The sequence below is a fragment of the Ochlerotatus camptorhynchus genome, unplaced genomic scaffold (assembly GCF_037179485.1).
Source record: "Ochlerotatus camptorhynchus isolate MF236.1 unplaced genomic scaffold, CSIRO-AGI_Acam_v1.1 ptg000330l, whole genome shotgun sequence".
NCBI lineage: Eukaryota > Metazoa > Arthropoda > Insecta > Diptera > Culicidae > Ochlerotatus > Ochlerotatus camptorhynchus.
In genome coordinates this window covers 6,409,707-6,437,491 of record NW_027040818.1, presented here as the reverse complement: position 1 = coordinate 6,437,491, position 27,785 = coordinate 6,409,707, and the positions used below count along the sequence as shown (strand labels likewise).

General features: G+C 39.1%; 1 protein-coding gene and 1 pseudogene across 1 annotated transcript in view; both read right to left on the bottom strand.

Annotated features, from left to right (window-relative positions):
• RecQ4 (RecQ4 helicase) overlaps positions 1–27,785 on the bottom strand; it is a 394,445-nt gene that overhangs the window by 31,866 nt on the left and 334,794 nt on the right. The window lies entirely within an intron of this gene.
• On the bottom strand, positions 5,968–22,764 carry LOC135708560 (uncharacterized; annotated as a pseudogene).

Below are 27,785 nucleotides of genomic sequence, written 5' to 3'. Positions count from 1 at the left end.
CATTTCATGAGCTGTTCTTTGAGAAAAACCTTTTCTTCTTTGACAATTGTAATATGTGTGTAAGAATATATTACAACAAATGTGTGATTTTTTTATTTCTAGATGCGATTGATTTCAAGATATAGTTAAAAACTATGCTGAGTTTTCATTGCCTGATTACTTAACCGCTATCGCTACTAATCTTGGATATAAGTAAATATGTAGCTACGTCACTTATGATATGATAAATAATGGATTCCAAACTGTGCTTATCAAATAAACTATGTGTGTTTAACTTGTATCATTTTTTATTCAACGCTTAGCCTAATTTAAGCATTGTTTAACATGCTCGAAACAGGTTTCTAGAGTTGCACAGGAGCAAGGTATTTTATGCCTAACGTCCATTATGTCTAACGTATTTTATGCCTAATGTCCATTATGCCTAATGTCCATTATGCCTAATGACTTTATGCCTAACGTCCGTATGCCTAACGTCCGTATGCCTAACGTCCGTATGCCTAACGTATTTATGCCTAATGGGGTACACTCTTCCCCGCTGCTGGCATGCAAAAGGACCAGTACTAAGTAACTAACGGATTTCCACACTACATGGCATATAAGATTTACTTAAATTTATGTTTAAATTACTCAAACTCTACCAAACGTAATTTCCTTGTAGACTGAGTAAAATCTTCCGAGCTCAATATTTATTTTCGAATATGACAAAAATCCACGAAAAATTTACTCATTCTAGAAGTATACAATCAAAGGATAAATCCAGTGGAAAATATTCATTAGAATTTCACATAACTTTCATGTGATATCATAATTGGGAATTGCACCACAAAATAACATGAACCTTATGTTTCAAAAAAAAAAATTTAAGTGATTTATCATATTGAACTCATGTGATCACATGAATGTTATGTGAAATTCAGATAGATATCATTGGTTTTGTTAATTGAAAAATATTATGTACATTCCCAATGGAAACTACTTGAAAACTTTTTTCCGTGTACTAATTTCATATGTACATCGAGATGTTGCTCATTTTAGAAAAAAAATTCCTGTCTATGAATTAAATACGTTTTCAAGAACATGAGTGAACTAATCTCAACTTTGGATCGACATCATTTGTCGTGTAATCGTAATTTATCTCTTTATTAATTGCTTTTAACGTATACGGCGTAAATGGATGCATTCCCAACAATAAGGTTCAATTCGTTAACACTTCAAATTTCGCATCTATTTTATGACCACTCCCCCTCACACGCAAAACTTCGGCTAATTTTATGCAGCCCAATTACAGCAAAATTAATAACTACCAAAACTTCGGTAAAGTTTCTAATCATAATAAGGACCATCTATTGACATAATCAATTAGTTCAAAACTCTTTCGTAAAGATGGCGCCACAATCTAACTTCTTTCTCTGATGGTGCATTTAAACAATATATTTAAAGTCACAACACTTATGTTCACTTTTTTTTTCTGTAATTCTATACAACTCGAAAACAGTAGGCTGCGGAGTTTTGACTTCTTCAGAAGAGTTGTGTATTTTATCAAGATAAACAACTTGTTTAAGTCGTCAAGTCTTCAAAACGCCATTTCAATACATTTAAAAAAGTTATAGAAAAAAAAAATACATGCTCCACTAAAATGATGAAATCTCAATAACACCAAAATACCTCTCTCAAGTTTCGATATTTTGTTTATCGAGTATTGCTTAATTTTTGCTGAAAATGTTAGGTTGCGATTTTGGAGGTATTAAAGTTTAAAAACTGTTGTTTTTAACCGGTTTTTCAACAATATCTTTAAAATTTGAAGCTTAACCCAGTATGTTTCTTCACATTTTTTTTTATTTTATGCATTTGCATAGGGGAATTTACGTATTCTCGGCAACCTAAGCAGCGACCTTCTTTCTATAGCCTTTTTCTCTATGGAACGCACACATATGCAATATTGGTTTGTTTACAATCTTTTGCTGCCAGCTGCTCTAACAATTTCAGTCGAATGAATTGTCAAAAACTGTTTTGAAACGCTTTTACAAAGCTCCAATCTTCTCTAGTGAGAACGAGTATTGTCGGCAACCAGTTTTTCTTCGGCAACCGTTCCATTTGAACTGCATGTAAATCTGCTGTTCTATTATCGGCAACTCGAAATCAGCTACAATTTGTAGTGCGTGTGTTTCATTTCAAGAAAACCCTGCTAGATTGCTTTTTCTCAGTGGTAAAAATATAGTCAAATTGAAGCTGAAAGCATAAAAAATCGTTTGCATGCATTCAGCGAAATGTTTTCGTAAGAAAATCAAGTGAAAATAGTGTTTCAATTTGGGTTGTCGAAAATAGTCTGTCATGCCGAAGCCGTCATTTCTCCTAGATAAAAATATAACATTATGGTTGCCAGCAAAAAAAAACGAAACAGAAGTAAAAAAAAAAACATATTTTCGACATTTTTTTTCATTAACTTAATACAACTCGGAACCAGTAGGCTGTGGACATTTTAAGTCTTGGAAAGAATTGTTTATTTTTTTAAGGTAAACAACTTTGCCCAAGACATCAAGTCTCCAAAACGTCAGAGAAAGAAGTTAGATTGTGGTGACATCTTTGCGGAAGAGTTTTGAACTATTTTTTTATAGCCCAAAGGAACAGATTCTGCGACCCAAGGAACCGATGCCAGTATGGCCCTATGTCATCAGATACACTATAAACTGATTTCAATAATCTTACCATGTTAGTTTGACATTATTTGACATGCAACATGATTATTTTGCCTCGAACATTACGATGGTCTATAGAACCAGATTCTGGGACTCCTGGATAGATTTCGATCTTTTTTATGATCTTATTATGATTTTAAGTGCCGTATGATGTGTTTTTTTTTTCAATATAATTATAGTCTACCTTACCGTATTCCATAGCCCCGGAACCGATGCCAATGTGGACTAATGTCAAAGGAATTACCTCAAATAGTCTTCATTGACCTCACTTATTATACTGATATGATTTGACATGCAGCAAGATTCATTTGCCTCGAAAATTACGATGGCCTATAGAGCTGTTACGGATGTTAATGTGGCCAGATGTCATCGGATATACCATAAAACTGATTTCAGAGACCCCATTGTCAGTTTGACATGATTTGACATGCCCTGGCTACTTTGAACTTAATAATGTTATCACTAACCCTATCTTGGAATCCAGGGAACCGAATTACCGAACCCCGGAACCGATGCATGATGCGAATTCCAGAAATATTATTATGTTTTATAGATCCGGGTTCCATAACTCCCGGAATCGATTATAACGTGGCCAGACATTGTAGAAACATTTAAAATCATTCATACTTTCCGTATTTCATCTATCTGATACTATTCAATGCACCAGATAACCAATTCGCTAGACAACAAATAGCATTTGGTCATACTTGTGGAAAGAACCGAAAAAAACACAGACATATTTGCATCACTCAAAAGCGGGGGCGTAGCCTACACTGAGGCAAATAAACTTAACGTAACTTACACCTATTTCATAACCGTGATGATTTTCGTCTAACAAGAGGTAGCTCTAATATCCCTATAACCATTTAATTTTTCCAAGCGAAAACGAGTGATCAACACACAGGGCTCGTAAGCTCAACATCCATGGTTCGGTTCCAGTCTGCTCCGTTTTATAATTTTTTAGTCAACATTATTTTTCATAAGGCAATGAGTGAAATTCATACTGATTTCTTGTGGCTAAAATACATAAGTGAATCTTATGGAATTCTTACGTCCATTTGCGTCAATGGACGTCAACAATTAAATACACTGGGGGTTATTCCGAGAGTCTTAGTGACTTTTGTCACTAGTGAAGTGAGAAAAGTCACGTCGTGGTGATGTGACTCTCCATTTGATTTGCACAGAGAGTCACTTCACTAGTGACAAAAGTCACTTCGACTCTCGGAATAACCCCCACTATTCCACTACAATTAAAGTTCAGGTTTATGAAAATCAGTTGTAACATTGCTAAGCAAGAGCATTTTGAAAAAAAATGTCGTCCTGGTACTTTACGGATTAAGCGGTAATATGTTTTCGCCATACATTTTGCAGCCTGGAGAGTATGACCAATTTATGCCGCAAGTGTCCCGGTTTATACAAAAGGACCATGCGGAAAATACGTAAGAAGGACGCTAAATGAAATCGAGCGCCTATGTTTCTCAACTGCACCAATCTTCCATTTGAGTTCATTATCTCCTCGAAATTTCTAGACCAAAAATATCAGCGCTCACAAATCATACAACAATCAAACTGGAACTCCACGTTTCAGAGAGTTACAATTTTATCAGCGATGTCGCAACAATGCCCAAGATTTGTGCTCTAGAAATCTTGAACTGATAGGGCATATCAGCCATTTATGGACACCAAGGAATCACTTTAAGAGGTTTGACAAAATTTAAAGATATTGACCACTTTGTCAAGCAGTTTTGGCGTGACTTTCTACCAGCGATTCCACAAAACTGGACCAACTTATTTCTTTTTTTTTATGAAACGCACAAATGATGGCTACTTTTCTCGTGGTTCTAGAAGAAAACATCTCAAAATAATGCTTTATTTAAAAGTTTGAGTGGTAGTAAACTTCATTTTAACTGCTCGAATGAAGTGGTTAATTGAAAATGTCTGTTCAAATCCCAATACAAGGGTGGCAATAAACGTGAAAAAATAATCTTAAAGGCAAAGAAGATGCTAGGAAATATCCTGAGTTGTGTTTTGTGTATTAGGAATGGTAATAAATAGTACCTTAAGGGAAAAGGGGCCGTCATTAATTTTTTAAAATTTAAAAGCAGTTTTTTCGCTTAAAACCAAAATTCTGTCAGTGCACATGTGTTCACTGTGTTCCTGTAGGCAAGTAGAATGCAATGGAAACATTTTCATGAACGTAATTTTGGTTTTGAACGAAAAAACTGCATTTGAGTTTTAAAAAAATAACGACGATCCCTTACACCTTAAACCATTTAACATGCATACATAAGACCCAAGCCAGCGTTACACCCCAACCGCTTAACGTATTCAAACATATCTCCGTTAGAACCTGCTAACAAAATGCTAATTTATCCGGGCAAAACATGTTCAGAATAGGATGCGAATTTGGGTGATTCCCTAAAATTCTACAACTTAGCCTAATAAGCGGTGCTAGACGAATCTTTTCATTTTATGGCACACACCATATCCGGATCAAACAGCCGGCTTTAGACTACATAACTTCGACTGGACAGATATGTAAATTTCTCTTCAGCACTGTGCGATACCTACACCTTTAATGACGCAGGTGTCCACTAGTTTTCGCTTTTTACATACAAAATCGCAGATCGTAAACCAGTTCTCGAAAAAATCGTCTTTTTGAATTCATCGTTTTATCTTTTTCTACATGCAGATTTTCCAGTGTGTATGTTTTACGATCCAGACTTTTTCTGGAAATTTCTTTTTTTCTGTCTACTAATGATTGAGGGAGACCGGTTTGTTTACAGATTTGCGGATTTTATTTACAAAATAAAACGAGACAGTTTAGCTGCCTTCGGCTGTTTCAGTGTGTGTGTGTGTGTGTGTGTGTGTGTGTGTGTGTGTGTCTTTTTTATCCTGTTCGGTAACAAGCGGTCAACTGTACACGGCTGTTGAGCTATTGCTGTGAAATTCTTAAATATGAGCCACTCTTTTTCGGTTTATGCTCGGTCCCTGCTATCCGGTGATCAAACATGCTCAGGTTGGTTTAGCATTGTTATAGTATGAAATATGTAGATCATCAATCTCTAAAATTACTTCGGTGTCTTAAAATTAACTGAACTAGATCAACTCTTCCTTTGCTGGGATGTCTACTTGTGTTTTTTTCTTCTGAGGGTGGGTGCGGTGGAGGACATCGATTGCTAAAATTAAAGCTACACAACGATTATTTGGCGAATGTCATGCTCTCCCTTTGAGCCTGATGATGATGAAGATGGCAGCGATGGGTAACTGTCTAGCCCAAGAACAGCAGCTTCTTCAGTTTCTTCAGCTTGAAGAAGGCCTGGGGATCCTGTGGGTTGAAGGCTCCGTCCACTTCGGCTTCGTACAGGTCGCCACTGAGGAGGGATTCATCGTTGACTGCCGGCACGGCGGACACCAGGGCCACGGCAAGAACGAACAGAGCGATGGTCTGAAAGGAACAATGGGGTGATGAGTTTTCAGTGGATAGATTTTTCTTCATGGCCTTCATATGCAGCCCTTTTCTTCACAGAAATTTTTTTCGCTGTTTTGAGATGCAAAATGCGTTTTTAAAAAAATCTTGGATCAAAAACTGATGTTCCGTACCTATGGAACCTAGTCTAAAATTATTGAATACCTATATTTAAAAAAAAATGTTTATATATCGATATATGAACGATATCAGAAACGGCGCAACCACATCACATAATGTTGGTATGATATCTCGAAAAGGTGGTTATAGTGGCATTGCCTGGTGGGAGTGGGGGTGCTCCTCCACGGGTGTCATTCCTCCAAGGGTTGTGATGATGTGGTTGAAATTTTAAATTTCTTTTAAATGAACATGGCAAAGTTTATTCTAACTTCTCGGCTGTATCGCCTGATAAAGGGTGTCCACAGTAAAATTGCATCACTTTAAAAAAGCTGTAATATTTTGCCCTTTGGGTTAATTTTAATTTAATTGTGGGTGAGATGGACTCAGCGTGTATTGTTTACACTGCGTAAGTTTCATTGTGAAATGTCTAGTAGTTTTGAAAATGGAGTCGAAGGAACAGCGCGTGCACGAGAAAGTTTTGCACACTCACCTCAACAGCCCACATCTTTCGCACCGAGCCATCGGAAAGATGTTGGGAATCCAACAATCTACTGCTTCTCATGTCATAAAACGTTTCGTAGTGCAAGAAAAAGTGTTTCGTACTGCGTTCAAGATCACAAGCGAGTGGTTGCTGCCTTCAAACGCAAACCCAATTATTCCGTTCGGGATGTCGCGAAAAAAAACAGCACGTCACAAAAAGTTTCGTGCAGAAAGCCAAGAAACGAGCAGGACTACGTTCATTCAAGGTTCAGCGGGCACGTAAGCTGTACACACAAATGTTGACAAAACCACACTGCTGTAGCATGGACGATGAAACATACGGAAAAGCGGACTTCAAACAAATTCCATGAAACCAATAGGGAAGAGCACTACTTCGCCGTAATCGCCCATTTCCGTTCTATCGAGCAGAAATCATCAATAATATCAATGATTTCACCATGCACAAAACATTAATACGATTGATCAGATTGGTTAGTTCATAAGCCACAACATGAAGCCTATTACAGCGCATTGTATGAATATTTACACTCATTGTTCTCAAAACAAAAGAAGCGCTCCTAGCGAATCCACTTTTTCTACCATCATCCGTAGGACGAAGAAAATCTAATGGCGTTTCAATGCGTTAGGACGGAATTGTAACTCGTAGGACGAATTTAGAATGAAGAAGCAGTGTTAGATTTTTAATAATATCTCAACATTGATTGCCTTTTTATCAAATCCAACGGTACGTATGGAAAGGTGAATCAATTTTAGAAGTTATCTTTGATGAAAACATTTTATGTTTTGTTCAAACCCTTTCAAAAAAGAGAGGTAAAGTGCGGGATGTGCTTAGTAGGACGGAAATTAGATCATAAACCAGGCTTGCCTAAACTCCTCAAACTCAGATTATGCCGTATAGATGCTCATTTATCGTGAGCTATTTCATCCCTCACATATAAAGAGCAATGATGTCAAATCCAAAGAGCACAAAAGAGCTCGAGCTCAGATTGATGCTCAAGCTGGACTTCTACAAACACGCATCACGATGAGCGATGCGGGGTCGTTCTTGGGTGAGGAATGATTTACATCGGCTCTGCTCACCAAAGAACATTTTGAACTTCGGGATGGACTCGGTGAAACGGTGAGCTTCGTTATACTTTCGGAGAGAGCACGCACGGCTTTTGATTGATGCACGGTTCTTCCATTCAATATTATGATACACAACAACACAACAATAAATTCAATGGACTATAGGACCATTCCCAGATAACGTAACATTTTAAGAGATTGTTGATTTTTAAACTTGGGGACCACTTTTTGGGTTACTCAAACTCAGTCACAAAAATCTTTGATCGTTTTTTTTTCGCTAAGTACTTTATGAGTGGATATACGAAATTATATTTCTGACGAAATTAGTAATAGTCCTAATTACTACGTTTATGGATTATCCCTTGGTGGTGTTTTCTTATTCTCCTGTTGCCTTTTAACATGTTCATTCATTCAATTCGCTACTCTCGCTGCACACACGGTAGCTCGGATATCTTTCTGGACCAACAATTGAAATAGGCTGAACAACCCAACGTAAGCAATGGTTTTAAACAAATAATTCTCCAGAATCAAAACACTACCAAGTAAACTAAAGTTGACATTCGATAAAAGAAGTTTGCTCTATCAGATGATGGCATTAAATTGTTTGGATGTGCTTTGATTTTCGAGGAATTTGTGTAAAAAACAATTGTTTACGTTTGGTTGTTCCGCCTATTTCAATTGTTGGTGTAGCGTTGTCGCATGTCGTTGTTGATGTCGCAGAAACACAAATCAAATTTTGGTACGGCTCTGTTCTTCAACAAGTTAGGAGATTCAGTAGATGATGAATTAAAGTCTAAATCTTGTGAGAAAAAATTAAAACAAAACACAACTTCAATTTGAAAAGAAATTTAAATAAATAAAGATATAAACGCGTAGAATTTTTATATCTACGACTCTATGTATGTATTCCCGGCATAGTCCAATATCTCTTGATTCTCAATTGCGATTTTAGTTTTCAACACAAGAGATGATCCGCTATACGAGACAGTTGAAATGCCGAAATCGTGGTTTAGTTTACAAACACGAGAGCTATTATGATTTGCCTAAAATAGGGGCGTTTACCGACAATATACACAGTTATCCTACGAATACAATTGCCACTTTGGAATAAGGAATATATGCATACGTTCCATTTTTTTTTAAATTTCTTGGTTGTGCACTTCTTTCTCAAATACAACACAAAATCACTCATTCATGCGCACTGGGAAAAGCCATCAAGAGCCAAGCTCTCGACGAATACTTCACGAAGCTCCAAGTTTACTGCTTTGCGCGAGCGCATCACGAAGTTAAAATTTCTGCTCGGTAGGCAAAATCGATGTACACCCGAGAACGAGCTCCACATCCCTCTCAGCGATGCGGGTAGGCAAGAGCCCAGCTTGAGCATCAAGTATAGCTCCATGAGAGCAAAATATATCATCATCAAAATATGCTGGAGCTAAGCTTATTGATGACTCTTGATGGAGCTTTTGGCAAGCCTGTCAAAAACCCTATGTGACTGCGAAAGACAAGTTCGATGTTTCAGAGTCCGTCAGGAAGTTCCCCAAGAAATTAATGATTTGGCAGGCGATTTTTTCGTGCAGAAAACTGAGCAAGCCTTTCGTAACAACAACAATAACCACAACCGCAAATGACCAAGTCTACATGAATGAGTGCCTGAAGAAACGACTGATTTCCGTTTCTCAAATCACACAACGTTCCTACAATTTTTGGCTGGATCTAGCCTCTTTCCACTAGTCCAAGGACGTTCTGGAGTGGTACAAGACGAATGGGGTCAATTTCGTGCCGAAGAATCTCAATCCCCAAAACACACTGGAGTTGCGGTCGATCGAAAGATACTGAGCACGAACTTCGCAAGCATCCTCAAGTTGTCACTACGGAGCAGGAAATGTTTAAATCATGGTTGAAAGCAGAAAAAAATATCGATTCAACCGTTGTACAAAACCAAGCTTACATATTTTTTACATTTTTACCAATGCTACCGACGCCAAGGAGGCAGCTCCCACACCTGGACGCTACCTATCGACCCATCAACTCATGAACCGGGGACCAACGGCTTTACTTCCCATCCGAAGGAAGGCGTGATCAGAGATGTTATGCCTCAGAACATCCCGGCGGCGCCGACTGGGATTGAACCCAGGCCTGCTGGGGTGAGAGGTAATCACGCTTACCACTGCACCACCGGCGCCCAAGCTTACATATTGTATTACATTCCCTGAATTTTTTTTTTTTTTTTTTTTCCTTATTTACAAGGCTTTCAGCCATTGGCCTTGTTTCCCTGAAAATTTTTATGATAATCGGTTTGAGATACTTATTTTTTACGAGTAGTGATACAATTTAACTGTGGACACCCTTTACTTTAATTTTTCTGGAAGTTAGTTAGCTACACACTGAGAAATAACTAATTTTATACGTGACGGAATCCATCTTTGACATAAAAGTTGAGACGTAAACAAACATGTCATGTAATATAAGTGCTCCGATACTGAAAAGTTCGTTGCTCGACGAAAAGTACGTTTGATTGAGCTATATTTCACGTCTGTTCTGACTCAAGTTTATGTCAAAATCGACACTCGTATATGTCACTCTCAGAGCACCTAAATTTACATGATTTTTTTTTCTAAGTGTGTAGCTATCTTTATTAAGGAGACTTTCAGCCGAACGCTAGTTCGTCTCCGGAAACCCCAACCCCAACTTCGACCGCAAAATTCTTCCAATTTCTCCCGGGAGTTTCTCGAAGTTTCTAAGAATTATTCCCAGAACTTGTTCCCAACTATCCTGCCTACTCATTACACGAACCATTACACTATGGGTAAAAATGGGTAAACAATTACACGAAATTTAATATCGAAAAAAGACGCTGAATTCCTGCCACGAATATTGTCAATTCAGAGAAAAATTAGCATTTGGCGTCAGATTTGACAACCGAAATTGACAATCGTCACTGACAGTCAATGCTGTTGAAACAGTTTAATCTTTGAAGCACTGAAGTAAAAATATTCACAGAAGGCCATGTTCTCATGACAACGCGGAATGCTTTGCAAAACAGCAATAACACAAATGAAAGTTCGAGTAAAAATCGGAGAAAAATTAAGTTAAGTGTCATCCCAGATTTTCAACAGTTAAAAAGTAGGAAATAAAGAGCTAAAACGATTTAAATACAAATTGATGCAGTCGATAATAGAGCTGACAAACCAGCCAGTATTCAACCCTCCAATCATGCCTATACATACACCGGAAGTTCATCCTGCATTTTAGCCTGCAATATAGTCCAATAAGTCAATCAAGCTATCTAGCAGGTCAGCGGAAAACAGTTCAATTTGTTGATACATTACTCTCAAACTTCCAATCATTCATTCATGGTTAAACGCTTTGAGGTCTTCGATATCCGCAGAACCTCACAAAATAGGTCAGGGCAAGAGGTTTAAGAATTAATAATAGGTTTTTGTGACAGTGTTTGAAATTAATGACAGCTGCGGTTATTTCTTCTTCTTCTTTCTGAAAATTCAATAAATGCTAAGATTTATGTGAACTGGCAATAAAAAAATTTCGAAGGCAAAAGGTCTGAGGAATTGATTGCACTTAGTTTCTTACGCCAAAGAGCCTTATAAAAAGTTTTTTTTGTTGCTATTTCACCCTTTTGGAGACAATATTTTTCTCAGCTTTATTTTTCGTCAAACATAAGTGATCACACTACGATTATTTTACCGAAATCTCAACAGCTGAACGTTCGGTAAACAGTTCGGTGATTTTGCACAGATTTCCTGTAATTTTTCACCGAATATCTATGAAAAATTACAGGAAATCTGTGAAAACTCACCGAACTGTTTACCGAACGTTCAGCTGTTGAGATTTCGGTAAAATTTCGCAGATTTCGGTAAAATAATGTTAGTGTGTTCTTTATGCATTTTTGGAATAATCTGGCTTTATACAACAGTCCATAAAGTATAGGGAATTGTAGGCATGCTTGGCATGCACAGTTGTACACACCAACTGCTCATTTGTTAATAACTTTTTACTCAGTTGTTGAAATTTAGTTTTCTTTAAAGTAATTGATAGATTATGTAGGTAAATCTTATCATTTTAATCAACACCCTTGATTTTTTACACTTAAAGTCCGAGATGTGCAGTGAGCATTTCTCACTTCATTTTCTCAACGCAAAATCAAATACAGTTTATTACTTGAATTAAAAGCTCCGTTTTTTATCATACCTATAAAAAGCTGAAACTCTTTTATATCGACTGCTTCAAACAGAACTATGTTTCGTCAACTCTGTGCAAAGTTATTAGCAAATGAGTAGTTTGTAAGCAAAACTGTGAATGCCAAGCATGATTGCAGGGTTCAATAAATAGGGGACTAGGGGCTAAAGTGGATCCATGGTTATATATTTTTTAAATTACTCAACATGACGGACGGTGAGGAGTTTTGAGTGAACTAATAAATTGCTAGTAGAAAAGACAAAACAATTTTTGGAATTCTAAGGCAGTCGACAGGAATCAGACTTGGAAAATCTTTCACGTACGAACTATGCACCACTTGGGGTGTTCAGGGTACATAAGTAAGTAAGTAAGCAAGGTATATTGGGGTAAAATCAGCTACAATTTGAAATTTATCTTATTTTAGAGAGTTCAATACTCCATGAATTTGTTGTCTATATATGAGCGTCAATACAATGTTAGTAAACATTTAACTCATTGAACCCATTATTTTATATATTAGGGAATTTTGGAGTTGCACACAAACGGCAACTCACGTGTTACGAAAAATAAAGCTGAGAAAAAAAAAACATTTCCTTCCAAAATATTTCAGGAGAAAATTTAATGAAATTGTCCAAAATACACATTTATAAGGCTCAGCGGCGTTTGAAACCACGTGCATTCCATTCCAGAGTTTTTTAATTAAATTTCCGTCCTACTAAGCACAACCCGCGCTTTACCTCTATTTTCTGGACGAGTTTAAACAAAAAATGGAATATTTCTGGCAAAGATGACTTTGAAATGTATTCACCTTTCCATACGTACCGTTAGATTTGATAAAGAGTCACACATTTTTGAGATATTGTTAAAATCTAATACTGCTTCTTGATTCTAAATTCGTTCTATGAGTTTCAATTCCATCCTAACGCATTGAAACGCCATTAGATTTTCTTCGTCCTACGGATAAACGTAGAAAAGGGGGATTCGCTAGGAGCGCTTCTTTTGTTTTGACAACAATGAGCGTAAATATTCATACAATGCGCTCTAACAGGATTTATGTTGTAGCTAATAAACTAACGCATCGGAACAAACCTATTATTGATTTGTGCACAGTGAAATCATTGATATTATTGATCGTTTCTTGTCGATAGAACGGAAATGGGCGATTACGACGAAGTAGTGCTCTACCCTACACGACCGGAATTTCAGCGTCCTTTTGAGACATTGGATGTTGTGTAATTGTTTACCCTTTTTTGCCCATGGTGCATTGGCGCAGCAAGGATTTCTGACTGGGGGTGGTAAAGTCTGGAACGCGCAAAAATTGGTCGACTTCAAATTGGTGTATTTCTGTTAAAAATGCATAAAAACCTGAAATGGTGCATTTGGAAGTTTAGTGTATATACAATGGTTACTATGATGAGTTTTCACCGTTTGCTCTCCAGTTTTCAAAATGACGTCCAAGGAAGAGGAACAGCAAAATTTTGCTCGCGCAGCAAGAGAATCCGACGTTCTCACACGCCAAGTTGACAACATTGCTGGATGTGGCCAAACCGAGCGTGACAAACGTTTTAAAAGTGTTCGGGGAGCGTCTGTCGACCGCCAGGTAGCCTGGAAGCGGCGGCAATCGTAATCCGGACGTGGTAGCAACGACGAAAAAGGTGGCGGTGAAATATAAGTGGAATCCTAACCTCTCCATCCGGGACGTCCCTGGCAAGCTCAATGTCTCCCATACTACTGTGCAGCGGGCCAAGAAGCGAGCCGGGCTGTCGACGTTTAAGAAGGTGAAGGTGGCGAACCGAGATTACAAACAAAACACGTCGGCAAAGCAGCGGTCCTGAAAGCTGTATACGAATCTGCTCACAAACTTCGACTGTGACGAAACTTATGTGAAGGCGGATTTCAAGCAGCTTCCGGGACAGAAGTTTTATACCACATCAGGAAAAGCGAAGGTGGCTGAAATTTTCAAAACCATCAAACTATCGAAGTTCCCGAAAAAAAATATATCGTCTGGCAGGCCATATGCACGTGTGGTCTAAGGAGTGCCTGAAAAGCAGCTGCTACCATTCCTAAAGCAACATAATAGACCTGTGCTGTTCTGGCAGGACTTGGCGAGCTGCCACTATGGGAAAAAGGCAATCGAGTGGTACGATGCGAACAACGTGGTTGTGGTACCCAAAGACCACAACCCTCCCAACAGCCCAGAACTCCGCCCTATCGAATTGTCAATTGAGGAAAGGGAAAGGAATTGGGTTCTTTAAGGGTATTGAGGTAAAGGGTGATACGGTCAAAATTTGGTCAATATCAACTTGACGTATTTCTTTCAATTTTGCATTTAAAAAACCTGAACACCCCTCATTTTGAAGGTGTGTGTGTGTAGAATGTTGCTCCTATTTTGATTTTGGAATTCACTCTTCAGTTGTCAAAATGCCGTCCAAGCAAGAAGAGCAGCGTATCAAAATTTTGCTCGCGCATCGCGAAAATCCGAGCTACTCGCACGCAAAGTTGGCAAAATCGCTAAAAGTTGCCAAATCAACCGTTACAAATGTAATTAAAGTGTTTGGGGAACGTTTGTCGACAGCCAGGAAGTCTGGATCGGGGGGAAATCGAAAACCGGAAGCCGCTGAGACGACAAAGAGAGTTGCCGGTAGTTTCAAGCGAAACCCTATAATAATAAGCTGGGTGTATCGTCTACAACCGTGCATCGAGCCAAAAAACGAGCCGGACTATCGACTTACAAGAAGGTAGTGACTCCAAATCGCGATGATAAACAAAATACGACGGCCAAAGCGCGATCCCGGAGGCTGTACACGACGATGCTGACGAAGTTTGACTGCGTGGTAATGGACGACGAAACCTACGTCAAAGCCGACTACAAGCAGCTTCCGGGACAGGAGTTTTATACGGCAAAAGGAAGGGGAAAGGTAGCAGATGTTTTCAAGCACATGAAACTGTCAAAGTTCGCAAAGAAATATCTGGTTTGGCAAGCCATCTGTACCTGTGGCTTGAAAAGCAGCATTTTCATAGCTTCCGGGACTGTCAACCAAGAAATTTATGTGAAAGAGTGTTTGAATAAACGTCTGCTGCCTTTCCTGAAGAAACACGGTTGTTCCGTACTGTTTTGGCCGGATTTGGCATCTTGCCATTACGGTAAAAAGGCCATGGAGTGGTACGCCGCCAACAACGTGCAGGTGGTTTCCAAGGACAAGAACCCTCCCAACACGCCAGAGCTCCGCTCAATTGAGAAATACTGGGCTATTGTCAAGCGGAACCTAAAGAAGACCAAAAAACTGCTAAGGGCGAGCAGCAGTTCAAGGCAAACTGGCGTCAAGCGTAAGGCCCGGTAATTCGGATTTGGAAAAGCGGAAGCCTAACTGAATATTTTTCCTGAATTTTATACTAATTGAACTTGAAAAAGAAATTTAATTTGATTTTTTAAATAAACGATTTCACCGATTTACACGCGTTTTCCCTTGACCAAATTTTGACCGTATCACCCTTTAAATGCATATTCGTAATCTGCATTAAAAATGGAACCCAAACCTAAATTTTCATCAATTTTGGTTCACTGGAACTATTTGAAATAAGAACGATTACATTTGCAAAAATCACCTTATTAGCGCCCCTCGGTGTCACTTTGGATGAGAGCGAGCTGTCAGTTTGTCAGTTTAGTGTCAAACAGTGAAGTTATTATATTGCTTAAAATATTGATTTAAAAATCGAGATTAATGTGTGTGGACTCGAAAAAAATATCGCTATGTTCAGAAAACGAACCTCTTTCAGATAATATATAAAAACCGATATTTTTTTTCTAAATTAACCAACCCAATTGATGGTGCACTTACTCGCCCACTGAACGCTGAGGATACTTCTGTGGAAGTCAATTAACCACTTCATTCGAGCAGTTAAAATGACGTTTACTACCACTCGAATTTTGAAATAAAACATTATTTTGAGATTTTTTCTTCTAGAACCACGAGAAAACTTTTGTGCGTTTCATAAAAAAATAGAAATTAGTTGGTCCAGTTTTGTGAAATCGCTAGTAGAAAGTCACGCCAAAACTGCTTGACAGTGGTCAATTATTCGGTGCATGTGGTAATGATATTGGCATAACTTGACAATTACCGGGTAATCATGTCATTTGATTAATGAAAACACAATTAATGAAGAAAAGAGAACTACAGCTGCCATGATTTCCTGAGATTTGTCTTGGAAAATGAATTGCCGAGTATACACTCAATGTTCGCTAAGTGATAGGGTTTTAACTGAAATATGTTTTAATTGATTGTCCGCTAACTTACACAAGTTTTTTTAAAACGGACACTTTGAATGAGAACATTCTGCAACATCGATGCAATTTAAATGTCTTATGACAATCGGTTTAACACACGAATTGCATTTCGGTTAGCTAGGTGATATGTAAAATAATTCAGTTACCGAACGTTGATTGCACAGCAAAACGAAACTTAGACCATTTTCGCCCCATTGATCAGCGGTAACAAGGAACCGAACTTTTGTATGAGATAAATCTTCTCTCCATTACTAGAAGCTTGTTTTTGTCACAGTCAAGGGCCAATTTTGAACAGAATTTGGGCATTTATTGTCCGGTTTACTTCACAGATAGCTATATTCACTCAAATATTATATAAGTCACAATTTTTCAATCCCGCTGTGGGTTACTATGAAACGGAACCATCACTGTCCTTGACGAAAAACTATTTTGCAGAACGAAATTTTCCAATCACTAGGAATTTAGTCCCTATAGAACGATTCACCACACATCGAATCCATCGAAACACGTACCAGAATTAAGAATTTCATCTTCACTTGAACTCTCCGGTCACCGGTGTAGGTTTGTACAATTGAAGCAGGCTCTAATCACTGAATGACTCCGAGATTAGTACTGATGCAGCCCGGTTGGAATTGTACCCCTTTTATACAGATACAAACAATTTATACGACTATCCATGCAATTTCATCATCACCATCGTCGTCGTTTACTCGTCCACCTAGGTGCGGTACGGCACATCCAGTAGACGGACATATGCTTTCCCATATAGGTTTACAAGCTTCTGAACCATCCGCCTCCTGCCCTCCCACCCAGTCAGTGTCGCATTCGGTACGACGAAAAATCTATGCAACACCTTATGGGCATGCATATTCAACACCGTCCTCGGTGCACCCCCATCATCGTCCATCTTTTATCATTTAGTCACCGGCCACGTTTCGGTAATTATTACCAATAAAAAATCTATTTACTTACTGTACCCCCCCGAAAAAAAAAATCCACAAAACGCAAACCATCGTAACAAGCAAAACTAAAAAAAAAAAACATGCTAAAAACAAACAAACGAAACTGGCATTGCACTTTGATAGATAAAGTTGTGAATTTCCATGTCGCTCTCTGCCTGTCCCACCGATTACCATTTGGAGCTCATGGAAGGTACGAAATTTCACATGCACGAAGCACAACACGAAACAAATATTCAAATAAGAGGGAAAGAGAGTCACCTAATTCGTGTCGGCACAAATTGCTGCTGCTTGAATTCCACTTCCCTGTACTTAGGAGTGTGGACAGTTGCCAGCCAGCCAGAAGCTGTTGGGATAGACAAAGGTAATTCAATCATCTGGGAGTTATGAGAGTGAGTGCACGGACAGGTTGACAATTTGATAGTGCATATGCCAGGTATAGTGCACATGGTGGTAGAGGTTTTGATTTGGAAAGCATCGGGAGTGATCTTTGAGTCTGCAATTTGGAGTTGTTAAGTTTGTGCCTATGGAGAGTGTAAAACTTCAAACTCCAAAATTTCTGAACAAGTGTGCCATAGTTTGACCGATTTGCGCACGGTGCCTTTCTCTGTACAGAATCCAGTTTTGACAGCTAAGTGCCACTTTGAAGTGTTTTGATTTCTTCAAAAGTTGCTGTGCTTATCTTACTGGTCTTTCCTTTTGGGGGTAATACCCTGAGGGTTGTGCTACAGTTGAAAAGTGGAACTACCACTAGCGAAAATCGATTATACTCTCATTCCATACGATGTACACCAGGTCTGGCGAAAACACATTCCCCCTGGATTGCCACTCCTCGGTGTCAGGTTGGTAAACATAGATGAGATGTGCATGACTCTCTTGAAATGATAGTACCTATTTTTTCATTTCTCGTAAGCACACACTAATCCAGGCCTCCGTCGTTCGGTAAATTTTGAACTACAGAACTGTTCGGTAAAAGTTTAAAAATCCATGAAAACCACAATTATTAGAAAATTTATTCTGAACTTGTACAGAACTTGTTCAGTTTATCCCATTTATTGATGAAAAATAAAATTTAGATATTTTCTTGATTTCTCACGTGTAACGGTCATTTGAAAATTTTACCGATTTGTTCTGCTGTTCAAAAGCCCGGTAAAATCCTACCGACTTCGGTGATCTGAATTAAGTGTGCAGTTGAAATACGATGTTATGCGAAGTTTTGCAAATGCACCGGTATAATGAAGCTTATTTTAAGGCTGGTTTTGCTAAGTTCATATTACTCAGCAGTTGAAGTCAACAGGGTAGTGTTTTCCTTGAGCTGAACAAAAATTTATCAGATTAGGCGAAATGGCTCTAATGTTGGCCTATGGATCTAAGATTGGGCCCGTCACTAAAAATCTGCTATTTATCAAATTTATTTAGATGAACGCGTACGGATTGGGATGGTACTAATGGATATTTCTGGTCGTTATTGAAAATTCAGTCGATTTCTGAATTTATGTATGGGCCCAAATTAGGGACATTATATCCATTTCCCCTATATCCAAAATGTGAAAGATAAAAAAGTTAATGTTCAGGCTGTACTTGTTCTCCATACTGGAACTTTTTCCAATCCAAATTCAAACCCAGCTGGCTTCTATGACAAAACCTGTTCCACATTCAAGTTCGGTCCCGTATCCTGTTTATCCAAAGCGGAAACGAGCGCCCTCTGTTGAATCGACCGTTACAATTTACATAACTTCGACAATTTCCAACCGATTTCATCCATTAAAGGCTCATTTTCTCCAGTTTTTAATGGACTTTAAGAATAAATTATGGAATGATTTTTTGAATCTTTTTATCCCATTAAAAATGTTGATTAAAACAAGATTTTTATGGAAAATTCGCAGGAAAAATAAAAAAAGAATGCTGTAAATTATTAAATGACTTCAAAATTAAATTTTTAATTAAGACATAATATTCTAATGAACGATAGCAAATTTATTTAGCTTCACTTTCATAAAAAAGATTTAAAATTGGTGCACTAGTTCCAAAGATATTGACATTTTAGTAATCGTACTTTAGCATTAGCATTAGCATTAGCATCGAACAAGTTGCACAATATCGTAGGTGGTACGAATTCAAAACTATTAAGAGCAAGACGGATTTCTGTAACTGGACAGATAGTAAGTAGGAAATAAATACTATCTCTCAGATAAAGAAACATCCCGCTCCAACAGTTAAGGATTGTCCTGGCCACGTCCTTACAACTGGTAGGGATAGGAAAGGTATGTTAGTCCAACATTTACTTAAGAGAGATGCAGAGAACTCTACGACCCCTCATAAATGTCTCGGGAATTTAGGAATTATGTTAGTAGGGAAGGTAAGCCATAGGATACACCCAGTCAGTGCTGCTGGCATATGTAGATTTTTTTTTATAAATTTGAAATTGCTGTCTGCTGGAATAAAATGAAGATATAACATGGTGAACTCACCATCGTTGTTACATTCGTAGCTGAATAATAGGAAGGAATTATGATGTGTTGAATATATTTTTTTTTATTGATAGAAGGGAAAACCCGCGGGAGTGAAAATAATTTAACTACCTCTTCTCCCGTAGGCACAAAACCTCTATGTCTTTTCAAGTTAAATCATTAAATCATAATCAGGACATTTTAGTAATCGTACTTTTGCCAAAATTCAAAAAATCAAATTTTTTGTATATCTCAAAAATGGCTCTACTTTAATTTTTTCTGACCACGGCATTGAATTCAGCGTAGGATTTTGCACTAGAAACGTTGGTCAACCGCTAAAGTTCACACTTTTTATGTTGTTTTGTAAACTAGTGTTATAAAAGTTAAAATAAATGGCAGTTCAGAATCAGTTTTTTTAATGGATCCCATTTATAAGTAGTTGATGCAGTGTATTTTTCATTTCCTTGCCGATGTTTTTTTAGCATTTTCATTGCCGAGGCTTTCAACCGCAAACTGGTTTAAAAAAATTGATGCTATACACAGGGCTGGCAAATGTCATTTTCAATGAAAGATCTCACGCGATATTTACAGAGATACTTCTGTCACTATCATTGGGTGAGAAAACGATGATAGAGATTTTTCTTAAAATCTCATCGATTTTTTTGCCATGACAGAACGTGACAGTGTTGTGATCATCGTAATTACTAGCTCATTTAATGCTATTAAAGTTACTTGTACCGACGAAATCTTAATAATGTATTCACTCTACCGATTACATAAGGTTGTTTGCTTAAAATTCATAAATTCATCTAAATCAGTTAGAAATGTTGATGTCAAAACCACATAAGAATTATTCTCATGAGTGCTTGATCATTGAAAAATGACAAGAAAGCTAATGATAGGTAGTTTCGTCTCGTGACAGTGAGAGGACCTGTTTTCTCATCGTCACATGATGGCCGTGATATTTACCAGCTCTGGCCTATACTATCATCAAATATTGATGAAATCTTGTATAAATTTGAAAAATCGGCAGAAGTGTTCGGCAGTGACAACATAATATGCCGTTAATGAGTCATGACAAATTACTTAAATCAACGGTTGATCAATTCTATAAACTCGTCACCGACCAAAATTTATGACATATACATTAGGGAGCTTCAAAATATCGATTTTGTACCATCTAAATCAATCTTGATCATTAGCGACGCCGGTGGTGTAATGGTAAGCGGGATTTTCTGAGGCTTAAAATCTCTGATCACGGGAAGTAAAGCCTCCCTTGGTACTCAGTATGGAAAATAAGATCGCCGAAAACAAATCAAGGTTCTGATCATGTGAAAATCCGCCGACATTAGTTATGGGCAAATCACCCACGGCGCAGCTAATTATTGTTCAACTTACCCGTGCAGCAGCTGAATCCAAAAATGACCTTTCACCAACTGACAGGAAATGTGTAAGAAAAGTCATGACCTACCTAGTTATTATCCATCTCATATGTTCCCTCTCCTTTGGTATAAAAGTTATAACAAGTATTTTTAAACAATAATTAATGATAATGAATTACTGAATCTTGATCCATCGCTTCCTGTTACCTCAATCCTGGGCAGCGTAGCCTTCACCCGGTGCTTGATAATCGGTATGACATCCGCCGAGTGCAACTCGCGTCCTGTAATGATGAACAGTTCTTTGAACTGCCGCGTCCGGTGGGTCAGCTTTCTGGCGTGCTCTGTTAGGAAAATCTCTAAACACTGCAGCGCTTCCTCCGAGTGTAGATAGTGCAAATCCAACACGTCCACATTGTTCAGCGTCAGCTTGTGCACCTCCATGATGGCATTCAAGGCCTTACTGCTGTACATATCGATTTTGGTTCGATGAAGCCGGGCAACCTGGCAATAGTACTCGGCCACCCCGGCCATGTTTCCGCTGAATGGCATTCCGTGCCTTCTCGTGGCATTCGTGTTTCAGTTCCTGGTGGTCCTGGGACATATTGCGGCATTCTTCGGCCGTTTTCAGGTGAAGATTGATGTTGTCTTCGCTGGATGACCGTACCTGCACAGCAAAAAAATAATTTTGATATCACATCAAAGTGGATGCACTACAATCATGTCGAAAATTTCATGTAATTTTTATGACCACATAAATAAACAAATGCAGTAAAAGCAGCGTAATGTCAGTTCATGCATTGTATTAATGATAATTTTGTCCTTTTTAGCAAGTAATATTACACCATATTTTCGACATGATTGTAGTGCATCCACTTTGACGTGATATCAAAATTATTTTTTTGCTGTGTGGTCGACCGTTGGAGGCGGTGACGTTGAGGACGAAGGAAGGGGTTTCTGTTTTTCGCCTTCTGCTCGCTTCATAAGGGCTTCCCGTTCACGGGCGATTTGGTTTCTCAGCTCTTCCGGAATGGAGTTGTGTACGACGGTTATAGTGTCGTAGAATTTGTGGGCATGTAGGATTTCTGTCAAGACTTTCTAGTCAATGATAGGATACATTTCGGTTAGCTTTTGACGAGTCATATGCGAGGCCAGATCTTGCGGAGCTTGCTTAGCCCAGCCGTTGATTTTGCTTCGTTACGCCGTTAGCGCGTACTCCATTTCCATAATGTCATTCAGGTTGGGGGAATCCTCGATGGTCATTTTGAACAAAACGGAATACTTTTCCTTCGCTTCCATTTGCTGTGCCAATCGAGCATCTTTTTTCATAAAATCTTGTTTTCCCCCTGCAGCTGTACATGGAATCCAATAACGACAAATACAACTGTTCTGCCATTTCGGTAGCCATGAAAACCTTTGTTCGTTCATTGGTTAGTTCGTCTAAGGAGATGGCACCCGAGCCATGCTTATCCCAACGTCACTTCCAGCACTTAGGGATCGTTTTGCAAATCTTCCGCTTCGTCTTTTCTTTTCGTTGTGTTCCGGGGTGATTTCGAGCTGACGGTAGACCGATCGATTTCATAACCCCCTCCACCACCACCACTACCGGAGGGATCACCGGAAGGCACTTGCGATACCATTGTTTCATTGCAATCACATTCAAACGCGAGTAGGCCGCCAACCGCACCGGCTTCCAAATTATCCGCTGTCGAATTCGTATGTCATTTGCTCTTCTAAAGGGTGTCCACGATGAAATTGCCACACACAAAATTGATTCGCAAAATTCGAGTTTTCATCCGATTGCCATCAAATTTTCAGGGATTGAGAAATAACTATTAAACTTCATTTTACCATTTTACTCTTATTTTATTTACAGTCCATACGCAAATGCCCGCACCTTGGCCTTAACCCCGGCCATAAGATTCTGCACAACCTGTGAATCAACCGTTTTTTGCATTTAAACCCATACTTTCTTCAGTTCCTCGACTGTCTTCACTACCTTAGGTCGTTTAAGAAGGTGCTGCTTCATAATCGCCCAGTACTTCTCGATGGGGCGGAGCTCCGGAGTGTTGGGAGGGTTGAACATTTTCGGCACGAAATTGACCTTATTGTCCGCATACCACTTCAGCACGTCCTTGGAGTAGTGGCATGAGGCCAAATCCGGCCAGAAGATTGTTGGGACGTTGTGGGCCTTCAGGAGAGGAAGCAGCCGCTTCTGGAGGCACTCTTTTATGTACACCTGTCCGTTCTTCGTGTCCTGGGTCACGAAAGGTGCACTCCGCTTCCCGCACGTGCAGATGGCTTGCCAAAACAGGAATTTCTTCGCAAATTTGGACATCTTCTGAGTGCGGACATGCTCCGGAACGCTGAACTTATCCTTGGCCGTGAAAAACAGGTTGCCGGAGATCTGTTTGAAGTCGGCCTTCACATATGTTTCGTCGTCCATGATGCAGCATTCAACTTTCGTCAGCATGTTGAGGTACAACTTCCTGGCACGGGTTTTGGCGGACTTGTTCTGCTTCTCGTCACGATTAGGGGCCTTTTGTACCTTGAACGTTCGAAGCCCAGCCTTAGTTTTGGCCTTCTGGACAAAACTTCGGCTTAGGTGCAGCTTCTTAGCCACATCCCTAACGGAGGCGTTCGGATTTCGGTTGAAGGCCCCAACTACGCGGTTGTGATTTTTGGTGTTGTACGGAATACTTTTTCCTTCACTTCTGGGCTTCCGATCGGTGGTCAACCGTTCCTCGAACCGCTTAATCACTCGCGACACCGTGGAATTCGCGATTCCCAACGTTTTAGCGATGGAACGATGCGAGAGATCCTTGTTCTCGTGATAAATGCGCAAGATTTTATCACGCACGAGCTTTTCTTTCGACTCCATTTCCGCGAGTTTTGATCACAGGACTTTAAAACTTGCATGATGTAAATAATGCACTATGAACTAAATCCACCCAAATTTTCATTAAATTCTACCCAACGGTTAAAAAGTTAGAGCAATTTCATAGTGTGGCAATTTCATCGTGGACACCCTTTAGCAACAGATTTGCTGTCCAATCACCGTGCCCATTGCAGTTCTCGAACACATCCCACAGATACTGGACCGGAATCTGGGGATAGAGGATGCAAATTGCCGAGAAGCTAGTGTTTTCATTTTTGCATCCTCGTCTGTGCCTGACCAGAGCAATCCGTTTCTTTTCCGATTTCTTCTTTTTGCTGGGCTTGACTGGCGTCACACCTGTGAAAATCCTTCCTCACTCGTTTTCTCAGAACGGCCGTCCCGGTCGCGTTCTCTCCTGTGGCTTTGCCACGGCGAGTAGACGATTTTCGCAAATCCGTCCTCACTCGCATTCAGAACGGCCGTTCCGGTCGCGTTCAAATTTCCAATTTTCCTTGCAAGTGGGTGATTTGCCCTTTATTACCTATCGGTGGTCTCCAAGATTCCAGGTTCGTCTCCTGGCAGGATCGCCAGAAACGTGAAAATCCGCCGATATTAGTTATGGGCGAATCACCCACGGCGCAGCTAATTATTGTTCAACTTACCCGTGCAGTAGCTGAATCCAAAAATGACCTTTCACCAACTGACAGGAACAACTACCTAGTTATTATCCATCTCATAGATCATTCTACCAAAATTTGAGTTTATTTGGATGCGAACTCATACTGCACTGACCCTTTAATGTTATTGCGTTTGTCATTGACGCACGACAAGATACATAAAAAGATGGTCATCCTGGAAAATTCTTGTCAAACAACAATTTCTTGTCGCACGACAAGTTCACCATAACAAGATCAAGAATCCATCCAGTCACGACTTTCTATACTCTAGTCGAATGTCACTCATACTGTTCCCTGTGACAAAGTACGACAACTCACATTCACGGCTCTGAGCTCAACACAACTTTATCCTCTTCATCCATGTCCAAATGTATAGGTTCTGTCTCGTCTCTTTCGTGAACGATCCAAATTTAAGATTTCATTCAAAAAGGAGTGTCACGACAAGAATCTACCCACGGATAGATATACGGATGCCAGATTTCAGAAAAAGTGGAAAATACTGTCACTACCTTCAATATTTGTATTTTCGGAATCAAGGTGACGTCTCCGGATCGTAAGTCGAAGTCTGACGCCATCTTGAAATCCAAGATGGAGATTTCCAGTTTCAGAAAATAAGAGAAATACCACAGACAAACAGAAATAAAACTGGAAATTTGTTCATCGAACACGCATTTAACGTTCAATATAAATGTTCTTAGTTGTTAGTACCGCCACCTGTGGCACGCATATTCAATAAATCTTGCGTTTGACGTTCACACACTACCGGCATCTGTTCAGCGTACTACCCATCACAGTATACTCAACAGATGGCGGTAGTGTTTTAGAGACGATGTTTTACATTGAAAAATATGTCTGTTTGTCTGTGGAAATACTGTCAAATACCCTTTAATATGGGAATGTTAGGAATCGGGTGACGTCTATCGACCAAAAATTGATGTCCGACGCCATTTAGAAATCCAAGACGGTGGGTTCCGGTTTCAGGAAAAGTGGGTGATCGCGCGCGGGTGGGATCCCTACGTTGTGTTTTGATACGGATAAGTACGGAGATGAATAAATGAAATGAAACACACCGATGTGCTTGGCCGTCCTGCCATGGCGGAGGCATACGAACTACTGGTCTATTGTTTATTTGTATTTGCTTGTATAGTAGCTACAGTGGGTAGGGTAGTTGTACATGTAGATGACGTTGCACAAACAGTGGGAAATATTGTTAAATTTGAAAATTACGGGTATTTTAAGAATCAGGATGACGTCTAGAGACCGTAAATCAATGTTTGATGCTATTTTGAATTACATGATGGTGGCTTTCGGATACAGAAAAGTGGAAAATAATGTCAAATAGCATTTAATATGGATCTTTTCGGAATCGGCGTGACGTCTATAGACCAATATGGCTGCTTCCGGTTTAAAAAAAAGTGGAAAATGCTATTAAATACCCAAGGGGTAATCAACTCTGCACACTGTGCCGAAACACAGCATGGCACACTGTTCGGAACGTTAGGGCACTCGTTGACAAGTAGGTCATAACAAATATAATAAAAAACGGCATCACTGTCGACGTTTTGCCAATCGTTGCTATGAATGTATTAATCCAATGTAAATCCCAATAAGTTCGTGCCATGCAACATTTCGAAAAGTACTGTAAGTATTTTCTGCATCATGAACCATTAAAACTAACAAAACTCAGTCCATCTCATCCGATTCGCAGCAAAAACCCCTGCGGCTTGTCCAGAGTCCAAAACAGCATCAATTTAAATTTCCTCGACACAATAGTTTAGTGATAGAGTGTTGTCGATATGGCAGTCAGGACGGTCGTAACGGGTTACCTCTAACGAGAGTTGGTCAAATACCTAGAAGATGATCTGGTTGTCCAATACGACGGTATAGGTCAGAATGCGGTCGGCGAAATCGTTGAGTTTGCATTTGGTGCAACAGGCTAAACTGTACCGGCTGTAAATTTCGAAGAAGTTTGTTTGTGAGTAGGTTCTACTATTTATTCCAAACAGCCCTTGGAAAAAAAGCTTTTAATTGCAGTGATTTTTTTTACGAAATTCGATAAAAAGTTGGCATAAATCCAAAAACGATACAATCACTGTTCTAAGTCTAACCAACCTCCCACGGACAGGTGGATATATTCGCAACACGTACAACAAAGCCATAATCGAAACGGTAACGGCCGGAAGAATATCAAGCATCCTACGAAGATCAAATATACATTTGGAACGACAGAGGGTAGGATATTCGATAAGAGTTGAGCTACATTTACAAGCTTGTTATGCAGAATAACTTATAAATGTACTTCGGCCTAACGTCCTTCAGCCTAATGTACTTTGTCTCAATGACCCAACACCGAATAATTAATAAAGAAAAAAATCTTATCGCAGGGGTTTTCGACCAAGTTCGAATCTCGGGTTTTCCGAGGATCTTCTGGGGTGGAATTTTTCCTCGGATATTATTTCTTGTCATTCACCCTTATTCTGCAAATCGTGTTACTCTCTGTCACTAGTATGATGACGTTAAATTTGTCTCCTCACTAGTGATAGAGAGTCACACGACTCCCCAAATAGGGGTGATTGGTCATTAGACTGGTGCAAAATTTGAAATTTTCGTTCCACAGTGCTCAAATGGTTCAAAATTGGGCCCTGATTAGCCTCCCAAAATTTGAACTCATTTAGTTAGAAACTTACTTGGCACAAACCATTTGAAGTTTATATGAGAATAACTATGGAGAAACCATAATTTCGGTTCATATCTATCTCAAAATTCACCAGTTCACTCTACTTTAGAAAATAAAAACTGAGCGTGTTGAAAATTTTCTCAGCTACAACTTTGTTCAATATCACTTTTCAATCAAATGTAAGGAACAAAAATCATTAATGATTCAAGTCACTGATGTCTTATGATTATGCTCAATCAACTGTTCAGCAGGCAACATTGGTGTTTATAGAGCGTAGAATAGAGGATAAAAATCATGGCTACTATGTCACACTGCAGAATACAGTGTTGCCCAAAATACAGTTGCTTAATCTTGCCATAAGATTATCAATCTCTTAACAATTAATAACTATTTAATTTGACGTTTGGCTGAAAAAAGATTTTTTGCAAA